A 13,154-nucleotide genomic window follows, 5' to 3' on the forward strand; every position below is an offset into this window, starting at 1 on the left:
CCTGCAGGTTCTCTGTCATACCGCCCCAAATATTAGAAAGTGGTGCCAGAACCTCCATACTTGGAAGTGGCTTGGAAAAAAGGGATTAGTGCATGAAGGAAGAGCTGCCATCTGCTCCTGTGAAGCCCCGCCCCTTCAGCTCTGGCGAGTGTCCCCGGTTGGGCCCTGTGCGTTCCTCCTGTCTGACGGACAGCTAGCCCCTGGGGCGGAAACGTAAGTGAGGTGAGCGGGTGTTAATTTAGCCCTGCGGGGGGGGGGGGGGGGTATCGGCCCCTGTTTCCTCTGTGGAGGAGGGGGTGGGGGGGGGGCGGAGGGTGAGGTTGTGCTGTGAGCTGACGTGCGGGTCGACCGCTCGCCCAGTCGCTGAGGCAGAGCTCTGCTCACACCGAACGGCGGGTCCTGTTCTGCTGGCTTTCTCCCAGCATGCTCTTCTCCCAGCATGCCCTCCTCGTCCAGCCGTTCTCCCAGCATGCTCTTTTCCTGTCTTACCTCTGTTTTGGGTAAAGCAGCAGGTGTTTTGGAGTGATGTGCCCCCCCCCCCCCCCCCCGTACATTATTGACACAGAAATGTCTGTGCATACTAAATTTCACATCTCTGCAGCGCCGGATGGGTTTACTGGTTTGGAGTCTGAATGAAGGTGCTGTGATTTTGCAGAACTGAAATTCTGCGGCCTCTCTCCACAAACCAGCGGATTTTTCGTCTTCCGACTTTCGATCTTTCTTCGGTGGTCATACTTTAGTCATGCTTCAGGGCTGAAGACAGGGGTCCTTCAGCGTCCTCACGCTCAAGGGGAGCGTTTTAAGCACGCTCGGAGTCTGTCTGCGTGCGCGGGACTGGAGAGCTCTTATCCGCGGGCGGGGTTCATTTCCTGCGTGCGTGCGGCGCAGGTGGAAAGATCGCGGGGGCGTAACGCACTGTTCTCTGCAGCTGCAGCGCTGCGCTGTTCACTGCGCTTATTTATCCGCATCTGTGCCCCCCCCCACCCCACCCCCCCCATTCTGCTGCTGCTTTAAGCCCCTCTGACGGAACGCGTGTTTGACAGCGGCTCTGTGCGCAAACGGAACGACGGACATTCCTCCCGAATCGCCACGAAGATCCCGAGCAGATGGCGAAACCATCAATGATGTCACAGCGGGAACAACCTTGTGACTATCGCAGACAGGGAGGAGTGGGGAGGGGGGGAGGGAGAGAGGGAGGGGGATGTAGAGAGGACAGGCAGAAGGAGAGAGGGAGATAGGGAAGGGGGGAGGGGGAGGGGGAGGGGGAGTGGGATGAGAGAGAGGACAGGTAGAGGAAGAGAGGGGTAAAGACAGAGAGAGAGAGACGGGTAGAGCGAAAGAGAGAGAGGGGGAGGGAGGAGACAAAGGAACAGGGGGAGAGGGAGAGGGAATGGAGAGAGAGGACAGGGAGAGACACAGAGAGTGATAGCAGTTTGTCATTTTCGCTCTTGCTCCCAGAGGAAAGTTTGCACTCGTGCGTACCTGCAGAGCTGACTCCAGCGCTGAGCTCTCTGGCTCTGAGTGTGTGACTCCAGACCAGGCCAGGCTGAAGCAGAGTCAGACAGCCCCCCCTCCCCCTCCAGGGATGGTGCAGTCTATCTCAGCCCCCCCCCAAATGACTTGATATTTATCCACGTGAGATTGACAGCTCTTTTTCTCAGGGGACCTGGACGAGCGGGTGTTCACCTGAAAGCCCCTCCCTCCTTGAGCCAAGGCCCGCCCCCTCCCTCTTCTGTGCCCTGTGACCACCCTCAAAACATTTTTTCACTGTATACGTTTAGCGAGATTTCCACCAAGCGCGTACATTTTACCAACCAAGAACTACCAGGCTGCACTTCCTCTGCGAGGGTGCCTCTCTTTCCTTTTGACACACATTCTGTTAATCTTGAAATATTTAACACGGCTGTTTAAGGTTGCGTTTCGGGAATTGTGTACCTTTGTCGACTCCTACGTTTGTGGCCCGGAGCGTTGCTGTCGTGATTCTGTTTTTAATTGGTCGTTTTCCCCTTTGCGTGTGAACTGTTACGAGTTCCAAAAATTAGCGCATAGTTCCAAAAAAGCGAGAGCGTAGTTCTGAAAATCTGAGTGTAGTTCCGAAACACATCAGCCCAGGAAAAAAAACCCTGATCTGTGGCCTAAATGAGCGTGATTATCATTCCTGTGAGTGGAAGTGCCTTACGGACGGTATTTATGGGAATAGTTTCCTCTTTAGTGTGCGGCCTGCAGTCAAAACAGGAAGCAGACTTGTGTTGTTGCCTGGTAACCTGCGGGAGGGCAGGTAGAGAGCGAGGGCCTGAGTGCTGTTCACCGAACAGCGACCGCGCTTCCGCCAGCTCTGTCTTGACAAGGAGGTGCCGCTGTTTACTCTCTTTTAGTTCTTTTTTAATTGTTTTTGTACAAAAGCAGCAGGCTCTTCCTGGAAAACGGGCGCGGAGGTCGTCACTTCGCTCGTGGTGGAGTATCGAGCCGGACATTGACATGAAGGCCTTGCGTGACACAGAGCTTTATACAAGACCCGGTCCGGAGTATCGAGCCGGACATTGATGTGGTGGCCTTGCGTGACACAGAGCTTTATACAAGACCCGGTCCGGAGTATCGAGCCGGACATTGACGTCAAGGCCTTGCGTGACACAGAGCTTTATACAAGACCCGGTCCGGAGTATCGAGCTGGACATTGACGTCAAGGCCTTGCGTGGCACACAGCTTTATAAAAGACCCGGTCCAAAGCATTGACCCGGGCCTTCCACCATGACACCCAGAGGAAGATGGACTCCTTGGCCTGTCTAGACTAACAACCTCAACTTAGAGAATGCGTTTCGTTTCGGTTGTGTTTTCCCTGGTTATAACAATAACAATGTTCAACTGCCGGACGCTTAACGCGTTCTAAATGAAACGGGAGCTCTGGGGGAGGGGTGACCCTGCTGTAAAAATTCATTTGAAGCGCGTTCCCCTGTAATATAATCTCTTCTGAGCGTTACATAAAGCGGCCTCCAGATACGAGCCTTCACCCGCCCGCGCCCTGTTTATCTCGGGCTGGGGGTGCCCTCCCACACACACCCCCCCGATTCGAGAGGACGGGTGCAAGCGTGCGCACGGCGTCCTCCGGGCTGGAGCGCGCGATACCCATCCCGAGCCGGGGCGGGGTCGGACGCGAACCCGCAGCTCCCCCCGCCGTCCCGCGCTGATCGCTCCTCCCGGTTTCCGCTCTGTTTCCCGCGCTGCCGATTGGCGGAGTCTTACCGCCGATGAAACCGGCGCAGCTGCGCGGAGTAAAGCCTCTACTTAGCGGCTCCGCTACCCCTTCTGCTTGGTTATTATTTCTCTCCATTTCAATTCAGTCTGCTTTACTGGCACCACATACATACCGCAAATATGGGTAATATTGAGCATTATGCTAGCAGTTTTAAATAGAATGACTAAAAACATTTAGCTAAGGGACATTGTAATTATAATAGTTTTAATAGCGATGAAGGTTTTTAAAAATAATGAAATATGTATGAATGAGCATATGAATAAAACATTATGTTGTGTCTCGTTCGGTGGTTAGTCTCTGGGCCTCAGGTTGTGATTGGCTGAGACATTGTGCCGTGGGTGGGGCTGACATCCCGTCCCCTAAATGCATTGACCGCCTTTCCTCATCTGTCAGGCAAGGAAATGTGTTTTTAAATTTAGAAAAATTACAGAAATATACTTTTCTTATTTCAGAATATTTCTCACAGTGTAGGAGGAGGTGCATCTCTGTCTCCACCTCTCCTGTCTGTCAGCAAGAGCATAAATGTTAATCTATTTTTGGAATCCATGATTTTTTTGTCAACCTTTATGCAATTGCTAAAACTTCGAAAAATTGTTAGTGTGGTCACTGAGCCTATATTTGGCCAGGGTCTGTCTGTACTTGTATCTCTGACAGAGATGGGATACTTTGGCAGTGTGTATTCCCAATATCAATAGCAATACAGTGTATTTGGGGATTTGGTGCCGTTCTTCAAATGATTAAAGTAAATGGTTTTGATTTGTGTTATAGATTTCATGTTTCACTCTATTTGTCAGTTTGGAAATTGTACTGACCTGAAGCTGGTTACCATTATTGAAGGTTAGTGATAGGCTGGCCTGTAGCTGGTTTGCGTTAGTGCAGGTTAGTGATTGGCTGGCCTGGAGCTGGTTTGTGTTAGTGCAGGTTAGTGATTGGCTGACTTGAAGCTGGTTAGCATTAGTGAAGATTAGTGATAGGCTGCCCTGATGCTGGTTAGCATTAGTGAAGATTAGTGATTGTTTAGTGAGGTTCAGGGCTCAGTGAATGAGAGGACTTTCCTGGGATGACCTCTTGGGTTTTTGGAACCTTGTAAATGGCTGTCTGGCTTCATTTATAGATGCCCTATAAAACTTATTACCTCTTCCTGGATTCAAATAGGACTTGGATACGTGCCTGAATCAGCCCTGTGTGCATTATTTGGGGTAGTCCTCAGTAACCATGAAGTGTTTTTGCAGAAATTACGCATTCAGATGTTTCTCCCATTTAGCGTAGTCTTGCTTACTGGGCGGACCCCGTATTACACTTCCGTGTAGTGCAGTTGCCTGGAAGACACCACCCCATATTTTTGCTCAAAATTTTAATGGGAATATTTATTTTATGGAATTTTCTTTTGATTGCATAAAAAGCTAAAAATGGTTTTCGTTAACTGATTTTTAGTCCAATGTAGTCATAACTTGTGTAATCAAAGAGTATTTATTTATTTATTTATTTATTTATTTGTTTGTTTGTCTGTTTGTTTGTTTGTTTGTTTGTTTGTTTGAAGATCATCATTTTAGTCTTTTTACAATATTCTGCCTGGGCCCAGTTCTGACAGTATTCCTCCAGCAGATCCAGATCAGGGCTCTACAGTGCTATCCTTTTAGGGGGGCATTTGCTCCTGAAAATAGATGTGTGCTAAGAGGAAAAATAATTTAGGAGCACACCTACTAATCAAAGTGTGATCAGAAATCTTAGGAGCATGCCCGCTCCTTGGAGAAAGTGTTTGCGTAGAGCCCTGCCCATTGCCTGCGTTCACGGCAGCGCTGGCCGCACCGGAACGATCCGCAGCGATCTGGAGGGGCTGTAGCGCACGCTGCCTGGAGCCAAGCCTGACTGCGTACGTAAAGAACCCACCAGTGACTCATAAACAACGGGGAGATGACCTCATTGTCTGTTAATGTCGGATTACCGTTTGTTTTCATTTATTCAATTTCTCCTTTTTAACGCCGTTTTCTCCTCTCTGGAGGTCCCTGATGCTGCTGAGTCTGGTGCCTCTGGATCATATTAAAAAGAATTCAGGCTTTAGCACTGTGTTAAGGGGAATTCAGGCTTTAGCACTGTGTTAAGGGGAATTCAGGCTTTAGCCCTGTGTTAAGGGGAATTCAGGCTTTAGCCCTGTGTTAAGGGGAATTCAGGCTTTAGCCCTGTGTTAAGGGGAATTCAGGCTTTAACTCTGTGTTAAGGGTAATTCAGGCTTTAGCACTGTGTTAAGGGGAATTCAGGCTTTAGCCCTGTGTTAAGGAGAATTCAGGCTTTAGCCCTGCGTTGTGAATTTGGGAGCAGTTTTAATCGTGTTTACAGGCGGGTGATGGAGTGGAGGTAAATGATAAGGCCGTGTCTGTGCCTGAGGAGCAGTGAGAGGTTTTAATTGTCGTAAGCGGCCCCATGGCGCAGTGCTGACTGTATTACCCTGCACTCGTGTATGCAGTGTTGACAGTGTAATATATACGGGGCTGAAGTGCTGGCTGAACAAGCGAAACAGCGCTCAGGAAAGCTCCCGTCTCCGCTTTCAGGTCGAGTGGAGCGCCACCCCTCCGGTTGCCCGCGGCTACTCTGCTGTGATTGGCGGGCGCTGCAGTGCGCCTGGGCGTAGGAGAGGGGACGCTGGGATGTTTGGGGAAAGGGAAAGGGTGTTTAGGCTTTGCGTTCTGACCGTGAGTCGCGTGCGGGTGCTCTGTCTGCTTTGTGTGAGCTGCAAGATCGGGAGTGTGCGCGCGCGTGCGTGTGTGGTCGTATGTGGGCCGTGTGGTCGTATGTGAGCGCGTGAGGTCGTATGTGAGCGCGTGAGGTCGTATGTGAGCGCGTGAGGTCGTATGTGAGCGCGTGAGGTCGTATGTGAGCGCGTGAGGTCGTATGTGAGCGCGTGAGGTTGTATGTGAGCGCGTGTGGTCGTATGTGAGCGCGTGAGGTTGTATGTGGGCCATGTGGTCGTATGTGAGCGCGTGAGGTTGTACGTGAGCGCGTGAGGTTGTACGTGAGCGTGTGAGGTTGTATGTGAGCGCGTGAGGTTGTATGTGGGCCATGTGGTCGTATGTGAGCGCGTGAGGTTGTACGTGAGCGCGTGAGGTTGTACGTGAGCGTGTGAGGTTGTATGTGAGCGCGTGAGGTCGTATGTGAGCGCGTGAGGTTGTATGTGAGCGTGTGTGGTTGTATGCAGGCGTGGGAGTCGGAGACGGCGAGCGGGTTAAGCACAATGGCGGATTTGAGGAAGCTCCAAAGCGGCTTGCAGTCAGCTTAAGGAAATCTGCGGCGGTATGAGAACCACGCCGGAAGCGGATTATGAACGCCGGGGTCGGGAGGACTTTGTGCCGACTCCTGTCCCACAATGCCCCTGAAAGGAAGAGGCTGGCTCTGGAGCGTCCTGCGGTGACCTCACTGGTCCTCGGCCAGGGGGTGGGAGTGTCCTCTCAGCACGCACACCGTGGAGAACCAGTCAGTGAACCGGACAGATGTCTGATCACGGGCCCCAGCTGTGACTTAGGCCCTGTCGATGTGGTTCAGAGAGAGTGACTGGTCCCGTGGAGCTGGCCTAGCGGAATGACAGGGCCGTGGCTCCTGGGCTGCTGGGCGACATGCCATGGCATTAAAGGCTGCGTTGTAATGACAGGCCGCGCTGGTGGTTTAGCAGTGTTGCGCTGTTTGTATTAGCCTTAGCGTGTCAGCTGCTGACGTCGGCCCTGAAGCTGGTTAGCTTGTACAGCTTCCGTTCGGGCTGAGATCGTCTTTTCTGTGTTCGTGTGAAAGACGTGCAGGTTTTCCGCCGGTCGAAAGGAAGCGCGGTTAACAAACTCCCCCGGAAAAGGCCGGCTTTCAGGGAGAAGGGTCATCGGGACGGGCGGCCGCCGACGGCGACCGCGGTGCGGGTTACCCACAACGCCTTGCGAAACGTCGGAGGGCGCGTCTGGCGTTGTAAATTACCCCGCCGCGTCTGCCGTGGTGGAGCGCGGTGGATCCCCTGGAGAGGCTCGGCTGAATTGATTACGCCGTGTTCCCGTGGCGATGATGTGGGGAAAACCGGGTGATTTAGAGCATCAGAGTGATGGATGGCCCCGCCGGTCCGTCGGCCGACGCCGTACATGCAAATAGCGCGACGTCGCCGAGCGCGAGCGAAGAGTTTCGTGAAAACCTGCTAACGCGCACGTTCGGGGTTCTGGTTTGGCCTCGTCGTTCTGTGGCAGAAGGGAAGGCTGCTGCTGGCGTTCAGCTCGAGCGAGCGCGGAGCGAAGACGCAGCCTCCGACTGGCTGCTCGTAAACACCCTCAGACCAGAGAGACGGAGCGCGGAAAGGGGGGGTAAAGGGCTGTCTTTCACACGAGTGAACACGCTGCTGATGGGACTGTGGACTAACATGGCCACTTTAATCCCCCCCCCCCCCCCCCCCCATCCTTTCATCACAAACCATTTCCCGCTTTCTCAGGAAGAAAAACTTTTTTTTCTGTAGATGATACTCATACATGATTATCGTACCTTTATATAGTCCTCTTTCCTATTGTTGCCCCAGATCACATGATCTCTCCTTTCTGGGCCTCTGCTTGTGGGGCCCCTTTGTTCCTGTGTCCCTGTTTGCGGGTCCCCTTTGTTCCTGTGTCCCTGTGGCTCTGTTTGTGGGGCCTCTGTGTTCCTGTGACTCTGTTTGCAGGGCCCCTGTGTTCCTGTGGCTCTGTTTGCAGGGCCCCTGTGTTCCTGTGTCCCTGTTTGCGGGGCCCTTGTGTTCCTGTGACTCTGTTTGCGGGGCCCCTGTGTTCCTGTGACTCTGTTTGCGGGGCCCCTGTGCTCCTGTGACTCTGTTTGCGGGGCCCCTGTGCTCCTGTGACTCTGTTTGCGGGGCCCCTGTGTTCCTGTGACTCTGTTTGCGGGGCCCCTGTGTTCCCACGCCGGCTGCCGTGTTCCTGTGGCCTACTTAAACACCGTGCCCGTAACCCGAGTCGTGGTGGCTGAATGAGAGACCTCTGGGAAACAGCAGGGCTCTATTGTTCTTCCCCCCCCCATCCCTAACCCCCCCAGCTCTGAGCTTTGAGCCTGAATGAGAAGCCGGGCCAGAATGTGGGTCAGCCCCGCCCCCCGGTCCTGGCTGATCCTGCTCCCCCTCTGAAGCAGGTGTGTTCCAGTTTCCGTCCCCTCCACGCTGGGACCCCTGAGAACACAGGAGCTATTCAGCAAAGGCTCGCCACCTAACACCCCCCCCCCCCCCCCCCAAAAAAAAAGAACTCAAAGAGCTGGGAGGAGCTGAGTGGCTTATCAGAGTTGAGCCCAATGTGTCTGAGAACCAGGAGAGAGAGACCTAGATATGCATACACACACACAAACACACCGCACATACACGCCCATATATATACACACACACAAACTCACTGCACGCGCACATACAGACACACACACACACACACACACACAAACTGCACGCGCACATACACTCTTGCACGCGCAAACACACACACACACACTCAGGCACACATGCACACGCAAACACGCAAACACAGACGCAATCACACACACATGCACACACACACACACACACACACACACACAGGGTGACCAGGTGGGACTGCTTTTCCTCTGCCCCCCCCCCATCCTCTCCTCCCCCTGTCCTCTCCTCCCTATTCTCCCTGTTCCCCCAGTCCTCTCCTCCCTGCTCTCCCCCTCCCCGTTCTCCCACCCCTGGGGCCCCATCAGTGTGCAGGTGGTGCCACAGGTACCCGCATTACCAGGTGGCATCAGCGGCCGCAGCTGATGCCACCTGGCCACGCCGACAGCTGGGCATCTGCAAGGCCTGGCATTTCCCCAGAGTCCTGGCCTGGATTCAGCGCCAGGCAACCACACCGCCTGCGTCTGTACCACACAGCACAGCCTGCGTCTGTACCACACAGCACAGTCTGCGTCTGTACCACACACAGCACAGCCTGCGTCTGTACCACACACAGCACAGCCTGCATCTGTACCACACAGCACAGTCTGCATCTGTACCACACAGCACAGTCTGAATCTGTACCACACAGCACAGTCTGAATCTGTACCACACACAGCACAGCCTGCATCTGTACCACACAGCACAGTCTGCATCTGTACCACACAGCACAGTCTGCATCTGTACCACACAGCACAGTCTGAATCTGTACCACACAGCACAGTCTGAATCTGTACCACACACAGCACAGCCTGCATCTGTACCACACAGCACAGCCTGCATCTGTACCACACAGCACAGTCTGCATCTGTACCACACAGCACAGTCTGCATCTGTACCACACAGCACAGTCTGAATCTGTACCACACACAGCACAGCCTGCATCTGTACCACACAGCACAGTCTGCATCTGTACCACACAGCACAGTCTGAATCTGTACCACACAGCACAGTCTGAATCTGTACCACACACAGCACAGCCTGCATCTGTACCACACACAGCACAGCCTGCATCTGTACAATACAGGTGATTCAAGGAGACAAATACAAATCTGGAATCGGGAAAGGAAAGGAAGTTTAAAAGATTGTGTGCGTCTCCCTCTTCAGGGGGATGAGGACGTGTGTGTTCAGGTTTCTGGGGTAAACGGGGCCTGGTGTGGACGGCACGGCGTTCTCCTGCTGGCCCCCTGCGCCAGGTTCCCTGCACGGAGCTCCAGGCGTCCGTCGATGGCATTGATCTGGGGCGCGAGGGCGAGCGATTACCACTGTCCTTGGTGAGCTGCCGCGTGCGTGTCATCAGAGCGGGGAACGCAGCCCGCTGCGGCTCTGATGCGCGTGGTCACGGCGCGCAGTCAAACCTGCGCCGAGGCGCGCAGTCAAACCTGCGCCGAGGAGCGCAGTCAAACCTGCGCCCAGGCGCGCAGTCAAACCTGCGCCGAGGCAGCCTGACGCCGTTCTACACGGGCCTGCCCTCTCGTCCGGCGTCCAGCGCGGTCGGCCCCTTTACACAGCGCCCACCAGACTGGGGCTGCGGGTTTTCTTTCAGCGCTACACCATTGGAGGGGCACAGCGCCGTTTGACCACGTTCTGCTTCCCTGTGCCCCAGCTCAAACAGGCCCTCCGGCCTCTTACCCAACACCCCCCCGTGTGCTCCCTGGCTTTTCGAGCCAGCCAGCTCGCCAGAGTTCAAAAGGAAGGTCGTCGCTCTGTGTTCAGGAGAACGGCGCTCCGTTTCCTGTCGGTCTGGCCAGCGTCTTCCAAGCAAAACGCCCGTCCGTTCCCCCGGCGACCGTACGCCTGCTCGGAAAGCCACTGACGTCGCAGGAAAAGAGGGCTTTTGACAGTCACGTTCACCTTGACGTCGAGAAATCGCCTGGTGGCGTCCCTCTTTCTTCCCACGGTTCAGGAACATTTAATGCCAGGCACGTGCGCACCAATTGGGGTCTCTGCAGTGATTAATATTTAAATCTCTACATTCAGACTGCAAGAGGGCCAAAACCCAACTTAATAGCATTGCGGTGCGGTTGAACACATATTGGCTTTTTTATCAGATGGAACCTCCGGTTGACTTTCGTATTAGCAGTGCTCCCCGGGGCAGGAGCTCAGCCTTTCTGTGTCTCTTGCGTCGCTTCACGCCTTCATTTCTTTAAGGCCACTTAAACAGCTGAGCTCTGTGTTTGCGTTTTGCACTTTGAAAGGGGGTCGTGTCCGTCTGCCCCTGCCATGCGCTGTGTGTGTGTGTGTGTGTGTGTGCGTCTCTCCCTGCTCTCTGCTCCCGTCGTGCGCTGTGTGTGTGTGTGTGTGTGCGCGCGCGTCTCTCCCTGCTCTCTGCTCCCGTCGTGCACTGTGTGTGCATGTCGTTGCGTGTGTGTGTGTGTGTGTGTGTGTCTTCCTGCTCTCTGCTCCCGTCGTATGCAGTGTGTCTGCTTTTTCATCTCTCTGTGACCCGTGAGGGGCCGGGTCGGCCATCTTCTTTTCTTCCCCTTCTGTTTCCATTCGTGTAGCGGGCGAAGCGACTCTTGCGCTTGGTCATCCAGAAGTTCATCACGCAGCTCAGCTTCTCCAACGGCAGCCACTTTCAGGAATGTAAACAAACCGAGGAGGTGGATTTTTATCGACTGCTTTGGGCTCATGTGAGCTTTGTGTGCACCTTCACCGGAGTGATGGAAAAGTGAAAGTGTGGACAAACAGAGGGACTGCTCTGGACCCTCAGCATACTGCTTCATCTGTCCAGCATGGTGGAGGCAGTGTGACGACTCGGGCCTGTATGGCCGGTTCCATACATATATATATATATGTATGGAACCATAATATCCGTAATGTTTGGGACAAAGACATGTTTTTCTTTATTTGGTTCTGCACTCCACAATTTTAGAATTGTAATCAAATAATTCACATTAGGTTAAAGTGCTGATTCTCGGCTTTTATTAAAGGGTATTTTTGTACCTTTTGGTTTTGTCTTGTAGAAATTAAAGCATGTTTTATACATAGTTGGGGAATTTTTGTATAACTCCAGTCTATTCTTGACCAATCCCCACACAGATCAATCCCAGATCAAACCAATCCCCACTGCAGACACATTCTTTATTCAGCTCCACCTTGCTGGCAAGGTCAGATGCTTCTCTTTGAGTCCGTTTGATTTATTTGGCTCTCTTATTAAATACCACTGCAGTGGTCGAAACGAGTGTGGACAGTTTTTACATCACTATTTCGCCGGTTTCTATAAGAGATGCTTCGCTGCGTTCAGTCTGTTTATCTGAATTACCCGAGCTTATGCAATACCGCTATCTGTGCCGTTATCACATGGTCTTATGTAGGTTTATGGTGTCAGTGACGTTATCCTCTGGTGTAAACCAGAGTGCACGCGCGTGGAATTCTGTTCTCTTGAGATGACGTCAGGGAAATCTAGCCGGGTTGAGAATAATTAGGTCTTCTGTAATTATATTTATTTCCCCGGCAATGACGAGTGAAGATCGTACCGGCGAAACGCTACAGATCTCATTATCGCCTCTGTTGTGTAGCGAGTGGCTGCACGCGGGTGGGATGCGAATGTAAACTGCGCGGCGCTCCGAATGAGTTTAACCCTTCAGCGGGGTGCCGATTGCCGAACACTGCGACGCCGCCGTGCTTTTTCCCCTTTATTTTGCGCGTCCGAGAACTGAAGCACAGCTCCCCGTACCTCCAACCTGCTTGGTTTCTGTTTTCGTTATCGTCTTTGCGCTGTGAGGTCGGTACCCCTAATTAATCCCAGCGCTACCTGGGGGAGACGTGTTGCATTTCAAGGAGGCTCGTAACACGTATCACTGCGGTGAAGAATATTCTGCAGGTGTTTTTACTCTAACTGTATATTTTGGGTAAATTGGAGTATTCCCCCCCTGTGTAGAGAGGCAGACGCCTCTTATTAAATGGAACGTGACATTTTGACATGTTGGTGTTTTTGGAGGGGCTGCACACTGCCCTCAGTAAATAATAAAACTACCGGCTTAAGCACTCCAATGAAAAGCGGATGAACACTTCTGAAGGAAATTGAAAGTTTCTATTTTGGTGAACGGGGTTCATTGTTTTTAGCGCTGACCCAGCCTCCCGATGTTCGCCGGTTCCGTATGTGCGAGGGTAGTGTTTTATTTACCGTCGTTGCTGCTCCAACGGCTTGCTTGTAATCTGAACGCCCACGTTTGTTTATCCCTCCGGTACCCTTGTGTTTGATGCTGTTAAGATAACACTAAGGCGTTTAAGCTACCGGCTCCATAAAATGTTTAGCATCACTTCTATTCGCGGAAGTGCCGTTCCTGTGTTACTGTTGACAAAGGCCATTGTCTGAAGTATTATCGCCAAGGGTTTAAATGTAACACATCCTGGAAGGACTGTTTGTAGTCACTGCTTCAACGATTTGATAAACAAGTCTGCCATAGCCATCTCAGTTCTGCACTGCTCTTGACATTGCTTGGCATTTTGAGAAGA

General features: G+C 52.8%; 1 protein-coding gene across 3 annotated transcripts in view; it reads left to right on the forward strand.

The window, feature by feature from the left end:
* The window catches only part of LOC118214233 (double-stranded RNA-specific editase 1-like), a 141,660-nt gene that overhangs the window by 62,945 nt on the left and 65,561 nt on the right, over positions 1-13,154 (forward strand). The window lies entirely within an intron of this gene.

Source organism: Anguilla anguilla, chromosome 15, assembly GCF_013347855.1.
Source record: "Anguilla anguilla isolate fAngAng1 chromosome 15, fAngAng1.pri, whole genome shotgun sequence".
NCBI lineage: Eukaryota > Metazoa > Chordata > Actinopteri > Anguilliformes > Anguillidae > Anguilla > Anguilla anguilla.